At 35.3% G+C, this 23,632-nt stretch overlaps 1 long non-coding RNA gene across 2 annotated transcripts in view; it reads right to left on the bottom strand.

Annotated features, from left to right (window-relative positions):
• The window catches only part of LOC141545535 (uncharacterized), a 344,302-nt gene that overhangs the window by 32,200 nt on the left and 288,470 nt on the right, over positions 1 to 23,632 (bottom strand). For both annotated transcript variants that reach the window (XR_012483057.1, XR_012483058.1), the window contains exon 7: positions 13,584 to 13,681. This is a non-coding gene — a long non-coding RNA (uncharacterized LOC141545535). The remainder of the gene's footprint in view (positions 1 to 13,583; positions 13,682 to 23,632) is intronic.

Genomic DNA, 23,632 nt, shown 5'->3' with positions numbered 1-23,632 from the left:
AAGAATATCCACACTGATGAGACATAACCAATCAATTATCTATTTATTTACCTATCCATTATCTATCTATATAGATATAGATATATAGATATCTCTCTCTCTCTCTCTCTCTCTCCATGCAGAGATGGATGAATGAAAGGAAGAAAGTTAAGAAGGAAGGAATAAAAGAAGTAAGGAAGAAAGGAGGGAGGAAAGAAAGAAACAAAGGAGAGACAAAACAAAGGAAGGAAGGAAGGGAGAGAAGGATGAAGGAAGGGAGAGAGGGATGAAGGAAGGGAGAGAGGGAGGAAGGAAGATGGATAGATTAGGGACAAGAATAGAAAAGGAAATTGTTTAATGTGACTAAAAGTACAAGAGATAAGGATCACAACCTAGATTTCCAAAACATTAAAATCTGTGTAGTGCTTTCCTCACAATAAATTTGTGATGGCAGAAATACAATGACTATTGTGTTATTATTGGTAGTATCACTAAGCAAAGCCAAAGTCTAAGTTTAAATTAAATTACCATAATCACAAAATTAGGAAATACCTAAAGTATACTGGAAATTGGCTTGTCTTGGTTTCTATTTTTAATAAAAGAGTTGAGGGAAGGAGAGAAAGAGAGTTCCTTCAGATTCCATGTAAGCATGTAAATTAATAAGACAATTAATGAAGAACAAATATATTTAAACTGAATGTGAATATGGATATGTATGCATGTTGTAATGACAAACATGTAAGTTATATAGAGTTATGCATACATAAATATATATGCCTAAAGTATTATATGTGTATATAAACTTATATTTATATGAAAAGAACTCACACCTGACCCCAGAAATATTCAAGGAAATTCATCTTCCCCTCTCCAAAGAACTACTTCCTTTGTCAGGAGCACATGCAATCTTCTAAACTTATATGATCCCCCTAGGTTGGGAATACTCCCTTGAGTAGATAAAGGACCAAAAGAAATTTCAATTCTTTTTCTTTTTTCTCTATCAAGGAAGATAACTTCAGGCTGCAAATGATAGAAGAAAACAGGTAAAAGGGGATTAAAAGCCTAATGAATAAGGGATCTGTAAGCTACCCCTAAATTAATTCTAATGGCCTAATTCAAACAAATTATATGTTAGGCAATAGGGGGAAAACTTACAAATTATATTTGTATGCCTTCAACACAAAGCATTCTTTGTAATTTCTAAGTACATAACAAATAGTTGTTGAATACATGGATGAGATTATTGGATTACTGACAGTGTACCACAGGATGGCAAATGCTACTCCATTTTTAAGAGAGTAAGATAGATTCTGGAAATTATAGACCTTTGAGTTTGACATTAATTTCTGGAAAAAATTCTGGAGTGGATTATTATATGAGTATCTTGTTAGATTTAGAAAGAATGGGTGGCCATCATGTTTCAGTATGGGCCACTGAGAACAATTCATGATACATTAACATAATTAACAAAAAAATCATCATTTTTTGCTGTGGTTACTAGATGGGTAGATCAGGAGCATACCATACATATAGGAGACCTGTGTTTTAGCAAGATATTTCAAAATCTTTTATGATAGACATGTGGCCAAGATGGAGAGATTTATGATTAAGTATATTTGGAACTGGATGATTGAATAAACCAAAAAAGTGTTGACTCTAAGATAAATTTACGTGATTTCAATGGAACAGAATGGAATTCTTTTAGTATATTACCACCTATTAAGAACATGCTGTTGACAACAAAACCTAGTTAAGAATATTAAATATTATATCACCTCTACTTTCTTTGCAAGAAAATCAGAGCTTTAGATGTGTAATTTCAGAAAGCCCTAATAAAGGCAGAAAGATACCAGATATTACTATTCTTCATTTTAGAGCTCAAGAAAAAGAAGAAAAATGTGCTTAAATCCTTTTCCTGAGATGTCAAAACAGGTCCATAGCATAGTAGAAAATAAAAATCAAGTCTGTCACTTCTTCATCCAAATTTCTGCTGAAATACTCTGCATCCAGAGGTCTAATTTCTCAAGCACTTCTTGGGTATTTCTACTTATGTTTCTCTTGGTTAATCTGAAAGGAGCCAGGGTGTATGCCCAGTTCTATGGAAGCTGCCCAAATCCAACAAATCAGGGTTGGTGTCCTCAACTTCTCACTCACTCAACTTATCACATCAGGTGCCAAATTTTGTTTTCTAACTCCACAAAATCTCTAGCATATATCCCATTTTTCCATGCACAGAGTAACCAATTTATTCAGGTTCTCATCACTTTTCATTCAACTATTGCAAGAGATTTCTTTGTTTTTCCTGCTATAAGTCTCTACCCATTGCAATTCACACTGAAGTGGTCTTCCTAAAGCACAGATCTGATTGTTTCCCCATACTCAGTAAACAGCAGGAACCTCTTTATTACCTCCAAATCCAAATCCAAATGCCACTGTTTGGGATTTAAAACTTTTTTTTGCAATCTTGCTCCTTTCTATCTTTTCAGTTTTCTTACATATTACTTTTCTCCACACATTCTACAGGCCAGTAGCTGGCCTATTTTCTACTTCTCACATACAATACTCCATCTCCCATATCAACTTTTTTTAGCTGTCTCCTATGTCCAGAATACCTTTCCTCCTCACCTCCTTCTCTTGGGACCCATGTTTTCCTTCAAGCTCAGCTCATATACTACTATTTGCAAGGTTTTCCCAATCTCCTCAGCATCTAATACCTTTTTATTTGTAGTTATTTTGGTTTTTTCCTCAGTTATATTTAATTTTGCCTAATACACATGAAGATAGTTTACAACATTCATTTTTGTCAGATGTTGTGTTCCTTTCCCCCCCCCCCTCTCTTACCTACACTTTTCCCAAAGACAGCAAGCAATTTGATATAGGTTAAATATGAACAATCATTTTGAACACATTTCCATATATATTCTATTATACAAGAAAAATCAGATTTGTGGTTACTTTGCATCTCCTCTATGTGTTTCTGGTATATAACAACTTGTGCACATGATTTCTTTCCTGTTATAGACATAAGCTTCTTGAGGGCAGGAGCTGTTTTCCCTTTTTCTTTGTATTTCCAGTATTTAGCACAGTACCTGAAACCTAACATTTAATCAACACTAATTGGTTGCGTAGTTAATTATTCTGACATCCTAATTTTGTTAAGCACTCATTCTATACTAAGCACCACTATTTGATTAAAATAGAAAATAAGTCAGAATTTGTTATTTAATTTCCAATTTATATTATTACTCTCTGGGATGATTACTTCTTGCCTTAAGATTGCTGGTTGTTGTTATTGCTGGGTTTTTTTTTTTTTTTTCTTCTTTGTAGGGCAATGAGCCTTTAAAGGTCTATGGGAGATACACAATGGCACAAGGGAAAGAAAACAACATTTGGAATCAGAAGTCAATTTGAATCGAATTCAAATTCCAATCTGATACTTCCTAGCTGGTTTAACCTTGAACAAGTCACAACTTTTATGGGTCTCAGTTAAATCAACTGTAAAGTTGAGCAGTTTGGACTATTTAATCTCTAAGGTTCATTCCAATTCTAAATCTATGATCTATATGTGGTTGTTCAATCTTCAGTGGTGTCCAACCCACTGTGATCCTATTTGAGGTTTTCTTGGCAAAGAAACTGAACTGGTTTGCCTTTTCCTTCTCTGGCTCATTTTATATATGAAAAAATTGAGACAGAGTTAAATGACTTGCCCAGGATCACATCTCAGTGTCTAAAGCCAGATTTGAATGCTTGAAGATGAGTTTTCCTGACTTCAGGCCTGGCAATCTATCCACTAAGCCACCTAGCTACTCTGTGATCCAAAGAGTCCTTCATTCTGATAGACAACCCTATTCCACTGTTCCCCTTCCCTTCAGATATGGCTCCACATAGAGGTTCTCCTGGGCCCATACTTCCAGGCATACCTATGCAAGCAAAGTTTATTCTTCAGTTAACTGCTGCAATTACTACTCATAGGGGCTTATAGGGGCTACTGCTTTTCTGATGAAATTCTGACTTAGGAGGGTACCCATAAGTACTTATTTTAAAGCACTTAGTATGTGCCAGATAGGTTGCTAAGTACAAGGGGTAAAAGGAAAGATATAATTAGTCTATGAAGTTTTTGCTTATCAGAATCTGCCAACCCCTTGGCAGACAAAGGCAGAAGACTGAATATAGCACCACTATAGCTATAAGCCCTATATCTACAGTCTAAAAGGCTTTCAGTTCCATCTAGTTTCTAGTGCAGTGTCATTTGTGAAGTTTCTGAACATTAAACAATCCCAACAGAGTATCCCCTATAAAGAAGTCCTGAATGTGGCCCATTGACCAGCGGCTGAGTGACATTACATTGAATATAAGTAGACAATGGCTGGATGACCTCCATGTAGCTTGTGTCTGTATCTTCTGTCCCAGCTTGACAGAACTGTGGCAGAAGCAAACATGGAGGTCAAAGGCAATGTATCATTACCTTTCTAGAGCTTAGCAAACAAGATTCATTTGATGAACAAATAAGAGAAATGAAGGCAACAGTCTTTGAGCATGAAATATAGCCAATGTGGAGACCTATGTACTAGAAAAAGCTTCAAAAATTATCATTTTATGTTTTTCAAGTGAATGAGTAATTTTTAAGTATTTCACTTATTTGGTGAATGACTGTATGTGTTTTTAATATGCTCGGTCAAAATTTATTTCAAAAGAGAAAAAAGTTCATGATCACATTATTTGACTACCTCCATTGTGTACCATTGTATAATTGGAAAATGTCTAACCTCTGAAAGCAGATCCTTTGTTCATTTGTACTCAGAATGCTATATTGGAAACAGAATACAGAAGATAAGACCACTACCCACAAAGAGTTTACCATAAAACTAAGAAACTTGTAATGGCCAAGTAAATAAGTTTGTTTTTAAATTTTCCTTCTCTGATTAAAAGCAGTAAAGTAATGAAAAGACAAGTATATCAAGTAGATAAAGCAAAACAACCCTTGCATAAAGAGTATATATATCTGTGCTTTCAGTAATCACTCTTGGGCAAAAGAATGGAAATATTCCACTCTTCATTGCTATCCCCTCCAGTATCCCCCAAAATCACTGACTAGTTGCTAACCTTATCTAGGCTTTTTTTCTGAGGCAATTGGGGTTACCAGACTTACCCAGGATCACACAGCTAGGAAATGTTAAGTCTCAGGCAGAGACCAGATTTAAACTCAGGTCCTCCTGACTTCACACCTGGTGCTCTATCTACTGTGCCATCTAGCTGCCCTTAGGCTTTTCTTTTGACAACAACCACAGTTTACTATGAAGTCTGTACCCTAAACCTCTATAACTTAGTGAGATCTTCCATGGGGTATGCTCTTCTGGTAAAGCTTTTGAGAAACCTTGTTTACCTCTCTGCCACACTAAGGCAGCCCAATAACATTATGGTTTGAGAAAAACTTGACTTAACTGCAAACTTACAAAGTGTATAAGCAAAATACATTTCTCAAGCATAAAATAATCACTAGTACAAGAAAGAGTAGAAGAAGCTGAATGAAATCTTGTATTGCTTGTCGTATGTTTCCTGTATATTATTCCTTTAGATGATGAATTTGGTGGGTATAATTCTGGGTCCAACACTCAAAATCACAAAAGCAAGGGAATTCAAAGTTAAAATTAATGCCTCATGTCTAAATCCATCCTACTGTGTCCTAGTTAAGTATCTCCTAAGATTTGAAAATCACTGAAATTACGAGACTCATTTGGAGGACTAAAATATCTACAATCCCCAGTTATAAAAACTAATTTGTGAAACTTGAATCATAATCTTTCTTGCAAAGGCATAACAATGATGAAAATTTTTATTTACCTGGAGCACAACTCATAGACTTCTTAAAATATTTAGTTTTGGCATTTAGATAAACTAGTTGAAAAATATCTAGCATTTCCTATAGATAATTTTACATTCAAATTTGTTAGAAATCAATTTATCTCACTATCTAATGGCTTATGAATGTAACTCACTGTAATTCTAAATATCTTTCCAACAAAATATTTTTTGGGTACCACTTCATGTCATGGATATGACCCTGGATAATTTTTTAAATTAATATCTCATGTTTCATTTCCAAATATAGTCTACTTTCTTTCTTCCCTTCCTCAACTAAGAAACAATAATATTAGGTAATATTTATATAGTACATACTCTGTGCCACATAGATTTACATCACAAATGTATATTATTCATCAAAATAATTTTTGTTGTTCAGTCAGTTCAGTGATGTTCAACTCTTAATGAAAACATTTGGGGTTTTCTTGGCAGAGATACTAGAGTGGTTTGCTGTTTGCTTCTTCAATTCATTTTACAGATGGGGAAACTGATTTCAACAAAGTTAAATAACTAGCTCAAGGTTAAATAACTAGTCTAAGGAAATCTGAACTCAGAAAAATGAGTCTTCCTGACTCCAGGCCTAACAATGTCCATTGTGGCTATAGCTATCCATAGAAATATAGGATACATTGCAAAGGCACAGCTTGTGAGTATCTGAGGTCAAACTTGAACTCACCAAGATGAATTCATGAAGGCTTCCTGCCTCCAGACTCTGCCTATTCATGTGCTATCTAGGTACAGACACCTAGAAAAAGATAATTCAAGCATAGTTTATGGAATATAGCTTACTTGGAGACTAAAACATCAAAAATGACCCTCATGAAAACATGTCTTTTAAACTTCTCTGATAAATGTTCATTGAGTCTGTTTTTTATGTGTAACCTCTCTAAGTCTCAGTTTCTTCATCTGTGAAATGAAGGGTCGGATTAGATGATCTCTGAGGTCCTAGCTCTTAATCCTGTAATCCTATATATCCAGTGTTGGGGGAATAGTTAAACAAACTGTGGCACAGTGATAGAATAAAATAATATGTAGGGTTTATTTCTTAGGATTCCTTCATTTATTGAAACTTTTACATGATTTAAAATTAAACATTTTAAAAAGCAAAACCATTACAGTATCTGCCTGAGCTATGAGCTGTCACTTTCCCATTCTTGCTCTTTTTAGTGAATGTATGGGTGTATATAGACATATAGATAGAGATAGAGATATCTTTTTAAATATTTTTTTTTGTTGTCCTTATTAGTTTTCAGAAGTCTTTGCTCATTCTGGTCCTTGTTGTTTGTTCAGTCATTTTTCAGTTGTGTCTGACTTTTTTGACTCCATTTGGGGTTTTGTTGGTAAAAATACTAGAGTGGTTTTCCATTTTTTTTTCTCCAGCTCATTTTACAGATGAAGAAACTGAGACAAATAGGATTGAATGATTTGCCCAGGGCCAGACAGCTGGTAACTGTACAAAGTGAGATTCAAATTTAGGTCCTTTTAACTCCAGGCCCTGAACTCTGTCCACTGCACCACCTCATTGCCCTTTTGGTCTTTAATAATACCGCATTCATCTTTAATTATCTGTCCCTCTTTCTTTTCTTTTAAGATCTAAACACATACAACAGTTCTCTGGGTAATTACAGTTGATTCCCTAGTTTTACAAAATCATAAAGTTATCATAGACATTATAGATCAACCAAACCAAACTTTTCTCCAATAGGATTCCTATCTAGGATATCTCAGACAAATGGCTGCACAGTTTACTTAAATACTTCCATTAAAAGGACAAATCTACTTCTTCTTTTGGATAGATTTTTAGGTGGATTTTTCTTAAATTAACATCATAATAGAAATACTTATCATTTACACAGAGCTTGAATGTTTATGAACTACATTTAAAATGTTATCTCATTAAATCCTCACAACAACCCTAGAAAAGAGGTACTAATATTATCCCCATTTTATAGATGGGGGAACTGAGGTAGACAGAGACCCTATTATTTGATACTCTATAGTTCTGCTCTTCAATGAATTCTGAATTTAATTTACTATTCTATCATTCAGTCAACTTCACTGCATCTTGTTTTCACAAGGTATTATTCACAAGAGGCTTTGTTAAATACCTAACTCCTTGTATTAAAATTTACTTGATTTATTGTCCAAATTTAACACACTTAGTATACAGGAAATGAAATTATTAGCATTTTTTATACAAATTTGTCCGCACCCATTTTTCCCTTTAAGGCTTTTTTGATCATATTAGTTTAGTGGGGAAAGTGACAATTTTGGATTCTGCCACTAGATCAGAATCAAAGCAGCCCCATTTACTTGTTTGTGGCTTTTGGTAAGCTGTTTCACATCTATGAACCTCAATGTCTCATCTCTTAATATGATATCCTATTAAAAATTATGTTGGGACAGTGGATAGAGCACCAGCCCTGAATTCAGGAGGACCAGAGTTCAAATCTGATCTCAGAAACTTAACACTTCCTAGCTATGTGACCCTGGGCAAGTCACTTTTAACCCCACTGCCTCAGCAAAAAAAAAAAAAAAAAAAGTAAAATATATTCATCCTGCTCTTCATAAAATACACTCCATCTCCATGGCCATGAGATTATTCATCTACTTGTCATAAATCAGGGCACAGAAAATACAAATACTATTGTTCAGCAAAATCTAAATAATCAGGACTCTCCTTCCATGAACTCTTCATCTGAAGTCACAATATTTACCCCTTCTGTGTCAAGTTACAGCTGAATACCCAGTCTAGCCATCCATCTATTTTACAAGTATGCTGGGTAACTTAATCTGCAATAGAAAAAAAAAGTGATCTAATCTAAGTAGCAATGATATCATTGCAATTCCAATTTCATATACTTTATCAAGGAGATGGGGTAGAAAAGTTAAAAAACATTAATGATAGCTAAACAGGTAACAAACCCATACCTTCAGACAACTAACTCAAAAACTAGAAATCTGGCCTAGACCCAAAGCCTCAGTGCTTCAATACCAATTCTGAAAAAAAAAAAAAAAAAAAAAAAAAAAAGCATTTTTAAAAGTTATCCAAAAGGATACAATGCATAATTCTCCCTATTGTGTTCACGGTCTGATAAAAAACCAAGAAGATTTTCTCTAAAGAAAAGAAAATAATTATTGGTGTGCTATCATTAATCAATGCCTTGCAAATCCTGAAGGGTCCAAAGTCCATAGGGATTCCAAGCCACACAATCCATTGTTGGGGGGGGGGGTTAATTCAGGCCAAAGTGGATGATCTCAGAGGCATACATATCACGTTGGTAGCCCATTAAGGAGACACAGAAAGTAGCACACTGTTTTCCTTAGGAGCCAAAAGGTCAAAATGGGAAAGATGTTTTACTGAAGCATTTGGTCTCCACAAACAATTTAACTTGACTCCAGAGAGAAACTTAATCCCAAATGCTGATGACTTCTAAAAGCTGGTGAAGTCAGCAGCTTTGGCTCCTGTAGGATAGGAGAAAAGGATCTAAGCCAGATCACAGGCCCCAGGCCAGTGGAGGCTATGAGTGGGAGGTTGGCAATGCTCCTAGGGAAGGCAGAGAGGCGGCCGTACACAGTGTTTATTCTAACAGGCTCTCACTGCACCTCTTCATTTCAGCACGCTATCAATCTGCCTTTTAGTAACAAACCCTGCTTGGGAATAAATGAAGGGAGTGGTGGCTTTGAGTATTCATTCTGCTCAAAGGACACAGTCTGAATTTTATGAGCCAGCCTTGAAGCATTTCTGGGCTACCTCATAAGAAGTCAAATTATCCCTCTCATCTTTCTCCAAAAAAGCTTGGGGACTTTTTTTTTTTTTTTTAGATTTTGATGGGAAATCTCCTCTCACTATTTTCTATTCCTGATGAAATACAATGCACTGACCCTTAATCATTTACGAATTCAGAGATTTTAAGAAGTATATGCCCACCTCTAAAGTCCAGAAAACATGTGGCAAGTATTTTAATTTTTAAAAATCCTTAATCTTTTAAAACTGTCTCATCAACTCAGTTTACAAAATAGTAAAGATTCAGGGGCAGGTTTTTTTGAAATTTCATTATAAATGGTTTTGTTTTGTTTTTTGTTTTTTGGGTTTTTTTTAACTCTAAGGAATGCATTACTTGTGATCTTCCACACATGCAAATAAATGTCCAGGACCTCAAAGTTCTTGTAAAAGATTAAAAGAGATGATTGATAAGTGTGCCTCTACAAAAACATCACCATGAAGCACAGTGAAAACCTACCTGGAAAAAAGAAAGCTTTATGATAACTGCTGAGTAAACTTTCTAACTCTACTGCCATCAAAAATTAAAATACAGCAAAGGACTTTTAGGGGGAAAAAATTGCTTTAATGAATCACAAGGTGTTATTTGCTTCAGAATCAGAACCATCTGCCCTGATTTCATTAGCAGAACTGTATTTCATTTTATAAATATCATACGATTATCTAATTTCCAAAAGTCTCTGTAAGCTTTGAAAGGTGTTATTTTGGAAACAAGCCCTGGCCCATCCCAGGGAAATTCCCAAACCAGCTTTGTAATTGCTAAGTATATCTGCAGTGGCATTGGAGGGCCTGAGAGGAAGCATAAATCCCCTTGGCTGTCACTGACATTGAGAGTGTTGACAACCTGACATACCAGTGGTCTCCCCACCCTCCCTTCAGTGCTAGAGAGCGGCCTGACTGCCTTGCACTTACAGGTCCGATAGGTAATAATTCTAGAGGGCCATTTCAGCTGCAAAGTCATTGCTCAGCTTCCCCACAGCACTCAGGAGACATTTCTGATCATATCAGCAATTCAGTTCACAACAGCTGCTGTCCTTTCTTTGTGCAATTTGTGGATGGAGAAAGGGAGGATATTCTAACAGTGGTAGGCTTGTTGCTAGCCTCTTGAGCTGAACCCTCAAAATAGGAAAATCAGCATCTCAGGTTCTCCTTACACAGACATCAGGTCCAGGACCAATGAGACTCTGCCCACCCCTGAAATACTCCGCCCCTTGTGGGGTGAGGGAAAACAATAAAATCAAGATTAGGATATTCTGGTTGCAACCCAATCCTCACGATCTCTGGCTATTTGATACCAGGCTGTCAGATATTGCTATAACCCTTCCAGGCCCATCTGTACCTGACATCTTTATAGGATTAGGGGGGAGGTTTAGTAGGGGTAGTGCAGTAATTTAAAACCAGGCCTCCTAGAGCTGTGTTTATGAATGCAAGCAGATGTGTGCTTATCATTCCCATACTTAAAATCACACTCCTAGAGCCCTTGAACTTAGACCATATTCCCTGAGAATTACACACTCAGTCGCTCAACTGCATAAGACTTCCTTATTTAACTTGTCTCAACTATAAAGGGGCAGGATGTTGACTGCATGGGAAAAGACTGCTCTTGCCAGCTCAGTCATATGGCTGCCCTCTTTGATCTCGTCCCACCAGACGGTGTTACTTTGTAGACTGAATATCTATCTGTCTATCTATATATATTTTTAATCTGGTATAAGTGGAGGTTTCTACTCCATTACAGATTTCCTGTCTTTTATTTATCTTTATTAATTATGAAATCCCTTGGGAAGAATGAAAAATCATTTGAAATGCCAGGAAAAAAGATCAGAGCACATCATTTCCAAACCCTACGGAGTTCTGAGGTGGAACAGAGATGCACCACTGACTCAGGGGTCAGTCTGGTTGATTTTTGATATTACCATATATAGGCTTCTTCCCCCACCCTTCTTCATGCCTTATTCTCACTAGGTCTGACAAAGATCACTTCTATTACACAACCTGTAGCCATGGTAAATATCTTTTTCGTAGGCTTCAAAAAATGTTGCGATTTGATTCTGAGAATCCCCCTCAACTTCTAACTTCCCGCTACAATTCCTTGTCCTCAACACATTCTAAGTCCTTAACCATCCATCCTTATTCCCACCTTACCTGATACCAACCGTTTGCTTCTATTCCCCTCAACCCTCTCTATCCTTCCTTCCCTTCCCTCCTTTCTCTCTTCTTCCCTGCCTCCCTCTCTCTCCTTCTCTTTGTCTCTTTCTATCACTCCCTCCCTTCTTTCTTTCTTCCCTCCTTCCCTCCCTCCCTCCCCCTCTCTCTCCCTCTCTTTCTCTGTCTTTGTCTCTCAACTTGTTTTCAAGGGAAAGTCAGGAAGAATCATTTCCACTAACTTGTGAAAATGCTTACCCCAAACTCATTGAATTTTCAGCTGGCCAATAAGAATAAATTTCTAATTATGGAATTTCTAGCAATAGGAACTTGGTAGATGTGGCATCCTGAGGATGGGGAATGATTTGGTAAAGAACCTTTTTTCCATGCCATATGGAAAGTAATTTCTAGGCCCATGCTTAAGCCATCTTTGTTTTGGACTTTTTTCCCTCCCTTCTATGAAGTTGCAGTGAACATTTGTCCTGGACTCCCTTCACATTATATATGAGGAAACCAAAGGTCAAAGAAGTTCAATGACTTATGAAGAGTTAGCCACAAAGCGAGGACTTGGGGCCAAGACTTTAGGCTACTGGCCCAGGTCTTTTTCCACCACCCCATTGGGCTGCCTCAGGATGTAACTATAAACAAAGAAAGTGGTGTTGACTCATATCCACAGGAAAACTCTTCCCATCTTAAGGAATAATTTTTTTGGAAAGACTTTGTGACCATTATGAAAGAAGGTCCCTGAAAGCACATTCACAAATGGTTCAGTAAGAATGATGTTGACTGTAAAGTCAGTCCTGGCAGAATGTTACTGATTATGTTCAGCAGATATGTGAAAGACCAGATGGTGGACAAACATTTTTGTGCCAAAATTTTTGGTGTCTCCAAAATTAAGGAGAAATTGAAGAAAAGATTAATGTGTATGGTTGCTTTTTAGATCTGTACAACTTTAAATATATTAAACATAACTATGAGCAAAAAAAATCACATTATTAACAAACAATTAACAAAGTATCTCTAGCTCTTTAAAGGATGCTAGAATAAAGTTTTTATATATATGCACATATGTATGTGTGTGTATGTATATCCACTTTTACCACAAAAAAGTAGTGCTTTTTTCCTACCCACAGAAATAACATTGCTTCAAAATTTAAAGACCAAGCAGTCTCAAGCAGTGGTTGAAATGTAGAGGAAATGTATAAGGAAACACATTCCTAGAATGTCTAGTCCCACTAGGAAGGCAATCATTAGCAAATGCCTTAGCAGATATGCTGTCAGGACTCTCAGTATAAATCATTTCACAGTGTTTTGAAACAACGATTACCATTTATCTTTCCACTCCTAAAAAATTATGTAAACAAAAACTCATCATCATCATTGAACAGGAAATTTTTAACAGATAGTATTACCTCAGCAGCACACCAACCAGAACCAGGAAAAGTGCAAATAGATAAGGACCATTTTTAAAGTTCCAAATATCACAGTACCCATATAGGACTGAACAACACAGGCTGGGTCAAAGTAATTAAATGTTGGCCACAACTCCCATTTACTAAGGGAACTCTGTAACACTCAAAAAAGTTCTCATGAGAATAAAAATCCCTCAAAATATTAAAGTTGATCAAATAAAAGACAAGTTTGATATTAACAAAACATCAAGTTCTTGAGTGATGTAAAAGCACACATTTTGCACATCAAATAATGTCCCAGTTTCATTAACAATCCCTGCTATACAATCATTAATGGTAAAACTGATCTTTTAATCAGTCAATAATCATGTATTTAGATGATACTTTGTAGAAGATTCTACCTGGAGTCAGAAAGATGAGTTCAAATCCAGCTTTAAACACTTATTTGCTGTATGGTCCCAGCCAAATCATTTAACCCTGTTTGCCTCAGTTTCCTTATCTGTAAAATGAGAAAGAGAAGAAAACAGCAAATTACTCCAGTACTTTTGACAAGATAACCTCAAACGGGGTCACAAAGAGTCAGATGTGACTGAAATGGCTAAACAATAACAACACTTGTAAAAATCTATCTTAATGATAAGGAATGCAAATAGAAAAATGAGACAGTCAACATTCCCAAGGAGTGGCCACTTGGACTTAGCAACAAGACAAATAGTAATGCATCTTCTTGAGTATCATTTCTATTCATTAAACTATATCAGGTTTTTTGGGGGGATTTTTTGGTCTTCTTTTTTATTTTTTTTGGGGGGGGGGGGTCAAATCATTTGACCATGCCAAGGAAAACTTGATGTGAAAAACTTTCTTTTCTGATTCTTCCAAGGGTGTTGTGAGACTTAATTTAGACAATGAATATAAATCATTTTTGAAACCTTAAAACTATATATATATGCCAGTTAGGTTTTTATTATTATTATTATCTTACATTCATCAGACCTTCGATTTGAGTATGACTTCATTACCTGAGACTTTTATTCTACTCTTTCTGAGTTCAAGCAATGTTTATAGAACAATACAGGGGTATTTAACAAACTGTACCTTTCTTTGTGCAAACACTTGTAAGTTTCATTTTCATCATTAATATGTTCTTAAGTATATTGATCAACAAAACAATAAATCAATCCCTGATTTATAGTGATGACAGATTTCTGTAATGTTTAATATTTAGCAATTGGTTCTCTTAGGCTTCAGAACACCCTTAGGCTCTTCTGTCCTTGAGGTAGCAAAGACAGTGAGTTCTATAGCACCTACAAAACAATTAGCTCATCTCATCTCCATAAGAGTTTATTACTTGGAAAATAACCTGAAGAAGTGCTGGTTTTCTGAGGGGGAAAGGGAGGGGAGTAGAAGAGTTGTAGAAAGGAAGTATACTCCATGTATGGGGTATAATCTGCAGGCAATGAGCCCCAAAATGGGATGATATGTATGTGGAGAAGCACATAGACCAGCTGAGCTAGAGCAAGAGTATAGAAGGGGAATAATGGTGAACAGTCTGGAAATTTAGGTTGAAGCCAAATTGGAAAGAACTTTACAAGTCACATAGAATAATCTGTATTTTATCCTACAGGCAATCCTAGAGCAGTCTCCTGGACACTAGTGTTGTTTTTATTGAGTAGGTGAATGACATGGTCAGATTTAAGATTTAGGAATATCATTTTTTTTCCAGCTCTGGGGAAGATAAGACAAGACTGGGAGTCTATTTGGGAGACTTTCTCAGCAAGAGATGATGCCAATTGTATCACTTTGGGTTAGAGTCACCCAGTCAGTATCCTTGTCAAGCTTACTGTACAAAGTTATTGGATCACCGAAAGATAAATCATAATCAGAAACAGAAAATGTTATTTCTGATTTACTATTGAATTTCTACTAGTAGAAATCCACATTCTCTGATTTCCTGACACTTAGAGGGGCAGAAAATGAGTTGGGGATTTAACCCGTAAACAGTTCTTGTTGAAGTCAGAAACCCATGCAGACCACATAGTCAGGGGATTTTTAAAAAATCACAAATAAATTGGTTTGAGTTAAAAAACTGAGACCTGAAGGTATCTGCCAGAGACAAAGTCAGGAAAATGGAGGGAAGAGGAGCAAAATCTCAGGCATTTAAGTTGAGGCCTATAAAAATGACAAAAAAACCATCTCATCCTTCTTCAAACGAAGCAAAGATGGGTGCCATGATTTTCTCCTTCAGTATCCTTGTAAAATGAGTCTTATTTGAGCCGTGTAAGCTATATCCATCTATGAAACAGCCTCCAAACTAGTCATTCTTTGGAGATTTTCTTAAAGAAGATGTATGACCACTTACAGGGGATGTTGTTGTGGGGGTTTCTGTTTAGTTACTGGTTGGGCTAAGTGATTTTTAAGACCCTTCAAATTCTAGGATTCTAGGCATAACGACCATGTGGAGCACATGTGAAAACTAGGATAACAGCCAGCCAGGCATTGGATGAAATAGTGACTGTTGTGGATTAGTTATGCGTGTTCCATCTACAGCAATAGACAGGTGCTATACCAGTTGAGTCCCTTTGAAAGCACAGCAGTCCTGTATACCCACTGTAACAGCTTCTGAAACACTCCCAGCTAAACAGCCAAGGTCAAGTGGAAATAACCATACATTCTTTCCACAGGTGTTGGCCTTCCAAAAGGAATGCAGAATTTGAGCTCCATCTCTGTATTCAAAATATTGCTTTTTCCTTGAATTGACAGTATTTGTAATTCCATACACATGGAATATATAATTAGACTCGTTGAACACATGTATTTTCATGACTATTCAATGTCTGATTCTTTAAAAAAAAAAATCAAAAAAACCTTGTGTTTCATAATATCAACTATGGAAAAGGGAAAGCTGGAGAATAAAGCTTATTTTTTTCCTGCTAGAAAAGCAATGTCTTCTTTAGACAATTATGACCATGTCTAGAGTGGCCTGCTATCCAAAAAGCTTCATTGGTTGTCCTTTATAGTTTTACCACAATACTAACCCAGCATTATGCCTCAAAAGCACCACAGGCCACCATAGAAAGAGAAGAATTGTTATTATATTCTTATACACCTTAGCATCTCAAAAAAATCACTAACAAAAGTGGTTTGACTATTCCATGAGAAAGAAACAAATATTTGCTCAATATTCCAAGATAAAGATAGGGGGGAAAAATCTATTACTCAAAGGCAGAGTGATTAAAAGAACTTTCAATGATTAATGAAAATAGAAAATTACATTCTAAAATGTTCACAGTTCATTTTTCTGTCTCCTAATCTTTTACTCAATTTATTAAACTGATGAGATTACAAAGAATTGAAATTTGAAAATACAAATACTTTAAAATTAATTTTCATGAACACTCATGCACCTACCAACACAATTTTTCAGGGAGTAAAGCAATTTAGAAGAGAAGAAATGTAAAGTGAAGGATAAATTCAAACCATTTACATAGGAAATTCAGGCATCTGGGGTTTTCAAATAAGTCCATTTTTCCCCACAATTAAATTTGCAGTGTTATCAATGCAATCAGTTTATTTTAAGATTGTCTATCCAATATATAAATTTCCCTTTGTGCTGGAAATTCCTTTATCTGATAAGATAGCTTTTGTTTAAACTGCTATTTTCAGGATTTGCTTTGGGGTTTTTGAATACACACAGTGAAGTAACTTGAGATTTCCTACCCTGCTTTAAAATGTGTTTCTTCTGTCTGTTTGTATTTAGTAATTTCCTGTCAAATAACCTCACCATAATTAACTTTCCTTGCTCCAACCTACGTTTTTTCCTATTCCTACTTCCTGAGGATGGTAATAAAATGCTGATTACATTCGGCTGTTATCTGCCCTTTCTTCCTCTCCATCCCCCCTCTCACTCCCTTTGTCAAAGTCAGCACTAGGGTTTTGAATCTTCATGGAAGCTAAGAGGCTTGTAGCAGAAAGGAAGCAAATCAGACTGCAGGAATCCAGATTCATCAGAGTTTATTGGGTCAATCTGTAGCTGGACAGGAGCCAGACAATTAGGTGGTGCTGTTCCCTGGCAGGGACCTGTCAGTTTCTTCCCAACTAAGTAAAATCCTCAGAACCCACCCCACCACTCCCACCACAGACAGACAGACAGACACTCAGACAGACAGACAGACACAGCGAGAGTTAAGAAGAAGGACATGGAGAGGAGGCTGAGGACAGGAGTAGAACCAGACAATGTGCTTCTTTCTGAAGTTCTGTTTAAAACCTTAATGAGACTAACTTGACTGGAACTGTGTTTCTTGCAATCAAACATAATGGTACATGTTCAGTTTTTGTAATTACATTGCCTTTTGTCTTATCAATTGAAACCTGCATAGAAGTTGCACAACATGATATCTCCATTTTCTTAATCTTTTACATCATACCCATTTCTAATTGTTGTCATATGCCCAGAACAAGTAGAAAAGAGCTTTGTATTTAAAGTCTGAGGACCTGGGCTCAGATTCTGGTTCTGTTACTTAATAGCTGTGTGTCCTTAGCCAAGTCACTTAAATTCTATGTCTCAGTATCATCAACTATAAAATTAAGGGACTGGACAAGATGATCTCTAAGCTCCTTCCCAGTGCTAAATTTGAGATTCTCTGATTTAGCTACTGCTCTTACATATACTAATTTTAGAAAATTAAAATTCATGATTTCAAGCTAAAAAGAAACATATTCAGTTTCTCTCAAAGAATATTCTCATCAATCTCTTCAATCTGACAATTTAAAACTTCCATTTTGATGACATTCCATTTGGTTCTTAGACACAGTAACAATATATCTATATCTATGACAGAACCTAGTAACATAGCTATTGCCTACACATTTGTGTGCAACACAATAACATTTAACATTATTTAGATTCCATAACAAAACCAGTTTTGGTGTAGAGGATAAAACACTTCATTTGAAGTCAGGAAGGAACTAGGTTAAAATCCTATCTCTGAAAACTCACTAATGGCTTAGCATGAACAAGTCACTTAATTCCTCTGAGCCAAAGTTTTCTCATCTGTGAATTGAGATCAATGATATTTACAATGCCTATCTCACAGGAATATTATGATGATCAAAAGAGTTAAGGGATAAGAAGCATGTTCTAACCTTTGAAGTGTTGTATACAAATCAGTTATTGTTCAGTGTAGTCAAAAATCTTTAGTTAACTTAATGAAGATTCACTTCAACTAGCAAACTGGTTATCATCACCTATTTTTCACCTGAAGTTCAGAAAAATGAAGTATTATACATATAGACAGTAATGAAGCAGAATTGGAGAATAATTTAGGTCTCCTAACCAAAGTTTTATCCATTTGGCATAAAGAATTCAGAATATATAATATATTCCATCCCAAAGAAGAATGTTAGAAAATAGTACAAGAAAATCTAGCACACCAAATAGCCCATCTTGAGCATTCATTAGATTGCATAAGTCATGGGAGGGAAGTGTCTTCTTCTTGCTATTCCTAAACTCCTAGCAATTCCCATTCTAGATTGGAACTTGACCTATTCAAGGCAGATAAACCTTGTGAATTGAATATAACTCAGCATATTTACTAATCTAAGATCTATACTGAATGTCAAGGAAAAAATACAAAAAAATAGTATCTGCACTTGAGGAGCTTACAATCTCATTAGTAAGATAAGATTTAAAGTTAAACATTTTAAACAAACACAGTCTAACACAAGTCATAATACTCAAATGATAAAATATATGAAAATGACAACCTGGTCCCCAGGCATTCAGGAATAGAAGAAATCAGCATAGGCACAGGAACAGATGAACTTAAATTAGGTATTGAAGGATGGTTGGATTTAAATAGAAAGAGGACAACATTATAAGATGTCAGAATAAATAAATTTACTTATTTATAGTATATGTAATATAATACATTATTTATTATTATATTATATTATATTATATTATATTATATTATATTATATTATATTATATTATATTATATTATATTATATTATATTATATTATATTATATTATTAGCTTATTACAGCTATTTACTAGCTATATAAATCTAGCCAAGTCTCAAAATTCTCTCTCAGACTCAGTTTCCTTATCTGTAAAATGAGGATATTTGATTCAATTTCCTCCAAAATCCCTTCTAGATCTAAATGAATGTATTGACTTAATAATTATTATTATCATAACAATAATAATATCAAAAAGGGTCCACATTTATATGGCACCTTAAGATTTATAAACTTCTTCACATGTGTTATTTCATTTGATCTTCATAGTATAAGTGAAATTATTTACAGATGGAGAACACTTCATCTTGTGGCTGAAAGAAATTTAGTGACTACTTCAGTGTCACACAGCTATTGAGTAACTAAAATATTAATATCTATGGAAAACAGTGGGAAGAAATTCAGGTTGAACAAGGAAGTACCAATTTAAAGAAGATTTTAAATTCCAGGACAGAAGGACATTTTGAAAAAAAGCCTTCAAAGGCAGGTAATCAGCAAACTACAGATTTAGAAATAGAGCAGAAACTGCAGAGAAATATTAGAGTAACAGCAAGAAAAAGAACTTCAATCAATCATTAAACATTTATTAAGTGCCTATTATGTGTCATGCACTATATGAGAGAAACTGTGATTGTTGGAGCCATGAGATATGTACTGTCTATGACACAGTCCTTTATCACCTCTATGTAAGTTTTTTGGAGAGTGTTCATTCCTTACTAATGAAAGTTACTGCTAAATAATCCAACTTGCTAGCAACTTAGATAAACGTTTTTTTGGGAAAAAATGGCTAAAATGAAAATCTGTGATTATCCATGCAATCAGCATACACACACACACACACACACACACACACACACACACACACATACGATAGATGTATTCACACATATATATGTATATACATATTTATGTGTAAGTTATTCCTATTTTATGGATGTGAAAAGTGGTGCTCCCTAGGGCTAAAACCATTTAGAAATGGTTAAGACTAGTAACTAAGCCGTTACTTAAGCAAACAGGGATAAATGCATAATGCTAAGTCCAAAAATTTTTGATACTACCTGTTTGGAAGAATAAATGACACAGTCAAGTATAGGTCTTGATTGGGAATCAGTAAACCTGTGCTCTAACCTTGGCACAAACTTTAATTGTGAATGTAGAGAAGTAATTTATCTGCTCTGGGCCTCAGTTTCCTTCTCTCCAAAATGGGAGCAAGAAAGTAAAGTGAGCAGAACCAAGAGAACTCTGTGCATGCCAACAGCAAGATTATATGATGATGAATTCTAAGGCACATCGCTCTTTCCAACTCCGAGGTGATTCAGGACAGTTCCAATGGTCTTGTGATGGAGAGTGCCATCCACACTCATTGAGGGGACTGTGAGGACTGAGTGTGGATCACAATATAGTATCTTCACTCTTTTTGTTGTTGTTTGCTTGCATTTTGTTTTCTTTCTCGTCTTTTTCCTTTTTGATTTGATTTTTTTTTTGTACAGGATGATAATTGTGGAAATTTATAGAGAAGAATTGCACATGTTTAACATATATTGGATTACTTGCTGTTTAGGGGAACGGATGTAGGGAAGGGAGGGAAAATATTTTGAAACACAATGTTTTGCAAGGGTGAATGTTGAAAATTATCTATGCATATGCTTTAATTTAAAAAAAAAAGCACACACACCCCCCCCAAATAAAAATGAGAGCAAGAGCTGGACTCTTTAAAATCTCTAAGGTTCATTCCAGCTCTAACATTCTATAAATAAGTCTGTGACTGGAATTAGAGAGGAGTCTTGCCACTATATTGGAAAGAAGAGTATGAAACATAAACAAGCACAAATAAATAAATAATGAGAAACAATAGTAGAGAAACTTTCTACCTAGTTGAGGAGAAAAAAGGGGCAGTAGAAAATTGAGAGAAAACAAAGAGAGCTTACTGGATTCTGTTCCCAAAATTCCCGAAATGTATTTTGTATAAACATTCATCTTGTTTCTTATAATTGAATGTAAGTTCCTTGAGAGTAGGGACTGTTTTGTTGTTCTTTATATTCACAATGTTTGGCCCTTATTTGGCAAGCTTATCATGTGCTAGCTTATAGTTAAGAGGCATAGTGAATAAAGTTCTGAACTTGGAGTCTGGATGTTCTTAATTCAAATCATGCCTCAGATGCTTATTAGCTGTGCGGCCCTAGGGAGCTCACTTATTCTCTATCTGGTTCAGTTGTGTCTTTAAAATGGAGATAATAATAACCCCTCTATCTTATGATGATAAAATGACAGTATTTGAAAATATTTTATAAGCCTTAAAGAATTAAATGCTATTATTATTTATTCTACTATTTTCTTTTTAAAATATGCACTTGATTAATTTACTTATCTAGTCTTTTAGTGACTTTAACTTTAAAAGTTAACTTTAAGGTTTCCCTATTTAGTATAGGAACCACTCTACAACATCTCTCACAGAAACAGGTCATCAACACGGTCAAGGATATGAAACTCTGTTGTTGTTATATCATGTCAATTGTCAATTGTCTGACTCTTTGTGACTCCATTTGGGGTTTTCTTGGCAAACATATTGGAGTTGTTTGCCATTTCCTTCTCAACTGCCTTTTATAAATGAGGAACTGAGGCAAACAGGGTTAAGTAAACTGCTTAGAATCACAAAACTAGTAAGTGTCTGAGACAACATTTGAACTCAGAAAGCCTAGCACTCTATCCACTGAACCACCAAACTGTGATGACCTGAAGTTTACTATATGACTATTTGATATATATCTTTTTCTCTAGCCACTTGTTCTTAACATTTCTACCCCCTGGTAATACATATAGGCATATAGTATGGACTAGGGAGAACTAGTCAAAAGAAAATTCAAATAAATTTGAGGTGTCTAAGATATGGCACAAATTTAAATCAAAATAATATAGGGTACAGAACAAAAGATCCTATTAATACTCTGTTATGTTTTAAGGAAGTTTATTTCATGCATAAAGAACATATCAAAATATTCCGTGATTCAGTTTCATATCTGGAATAAGTCATTTCTACTCTAGCACTATTTTCTTAAGCAGGGAATATCTGGCCTCTGGTCTATCTCTTGCCTTTGGATTAATTTCATCTGGTGTGTGGAGCAAGAAATGATCTCATTTATCCATATGGTTTAAAAATGCAACATGCTCGCAAAATATTTAGCAGTAATATCCCAAAAGGGAGAGAGATGGGCAATGTGATCTGAGATAGGCAATGTGGTTGTGATCTGGAGTGTGAACTGAAGCAAGTAGAAGATTTGTAGTAAACAGTAAGGAACTCATCACTGGATTTAACATTACTATTAACAAAGTCTAGGGTGATCAACACATGCCTTATTTACTGAGCTGCTTCTGTGTTAAAGAAATAGTAGTAAATGCTGTTGAAGACATGAAAAATCATCACATACATTCTCTGCCCTCAAAGAGGTTTCAGTTGGGGAGAAGGGACATAAACATATAGGAGGGAAAGAAGATTCAGAAAATGGAGCTAGTAGGAAAGGACATAATTGAAGAATAAATATGAACTAGGTTAGGGTTTTCTTGAAGTCACAGAATCTAAAGTAGCAATTAAAGCAATGTTCAAGAAGCTCTAGAGCCATGAGTTGCATGTTGATTGGCCAAGCATAAAAGTAGATTCATTTTTTCAAAGATTTAAGATTATGAGTCACCCCGCTAACTTTGGGGCTACTAGAGAAAGGGCACACACACACACATAAAAAACAGCTTTGGCTTTTCAATTGTTCAAATGAATTCAGTGTCTAATCTGAATGAATAATATAGCTATTTACATATGTGTTTTATTTCAACATCTTCACACTGGTAACATCAAGATTAAACTCTAGATGGCTGATGATAATGTGCTGGTAGTCAGCTATGAAGAGCTGGTGAAAGACTGAGAAGGACTGGCAAGGCCAAAATCCCAAAGTCACAAAGAAGAATATTCTGCCCTTGTGTTCCTCTGAGCAATCTCAGTGGAACTGAGTAGATATCAAGTCAGAAAAGTTTCTTTTTTAAATTATCTGGGAGCTTGAGGGTATCTGGGCTCATCATCCTGAGCAAATAAAATGACCAAAAACTTACATGTGCAAAGCTGCGTGTTTAGTAATATAAAAAATACAAATTAATATATAAAACATAATATCTACCCTCAAGCTATTTATAATCTAATCATGAAGATAAGGTATGAACATATAAAAAGTTAATAACTTCATAATATTGAAATGAGAGTTCAAAAAGGTAAAAGAAGAAAAGGTACAAGGTAATGCTATATCTTCTGTCTAATTTAAAATAGGTTGTTAAATCTGTCAGTAAAAAAGTTGTGGTCTTCCAACATTTTATCCTCTTCCTTCTGATATTCCATCCCATTTCTAGAAAATGTTTTTCATTTAATAGCCAATAATACTGACTGGCAGA

Source organism: Sminthopsis crassicaudata, chromosome 1, assembly GCF_048593235.1.
Source record: "Sminthopsis crassicaudata isolate SCR6 chromosome 1, ASM4859323v1, whole genome shotgun sequence".
Classification (NCBI taxonomy): Eukaryota; Metazoa; Chordata; class Mammalia; order Dasyuromorphia; family Dasyuridae; genus Sminthopsis; species Sminthopsis crassicaudata.
Note: the sequence above shows the minus strand (reverse complement) of the source record. Positions and strands in the feature narration are given on the sequence as shown.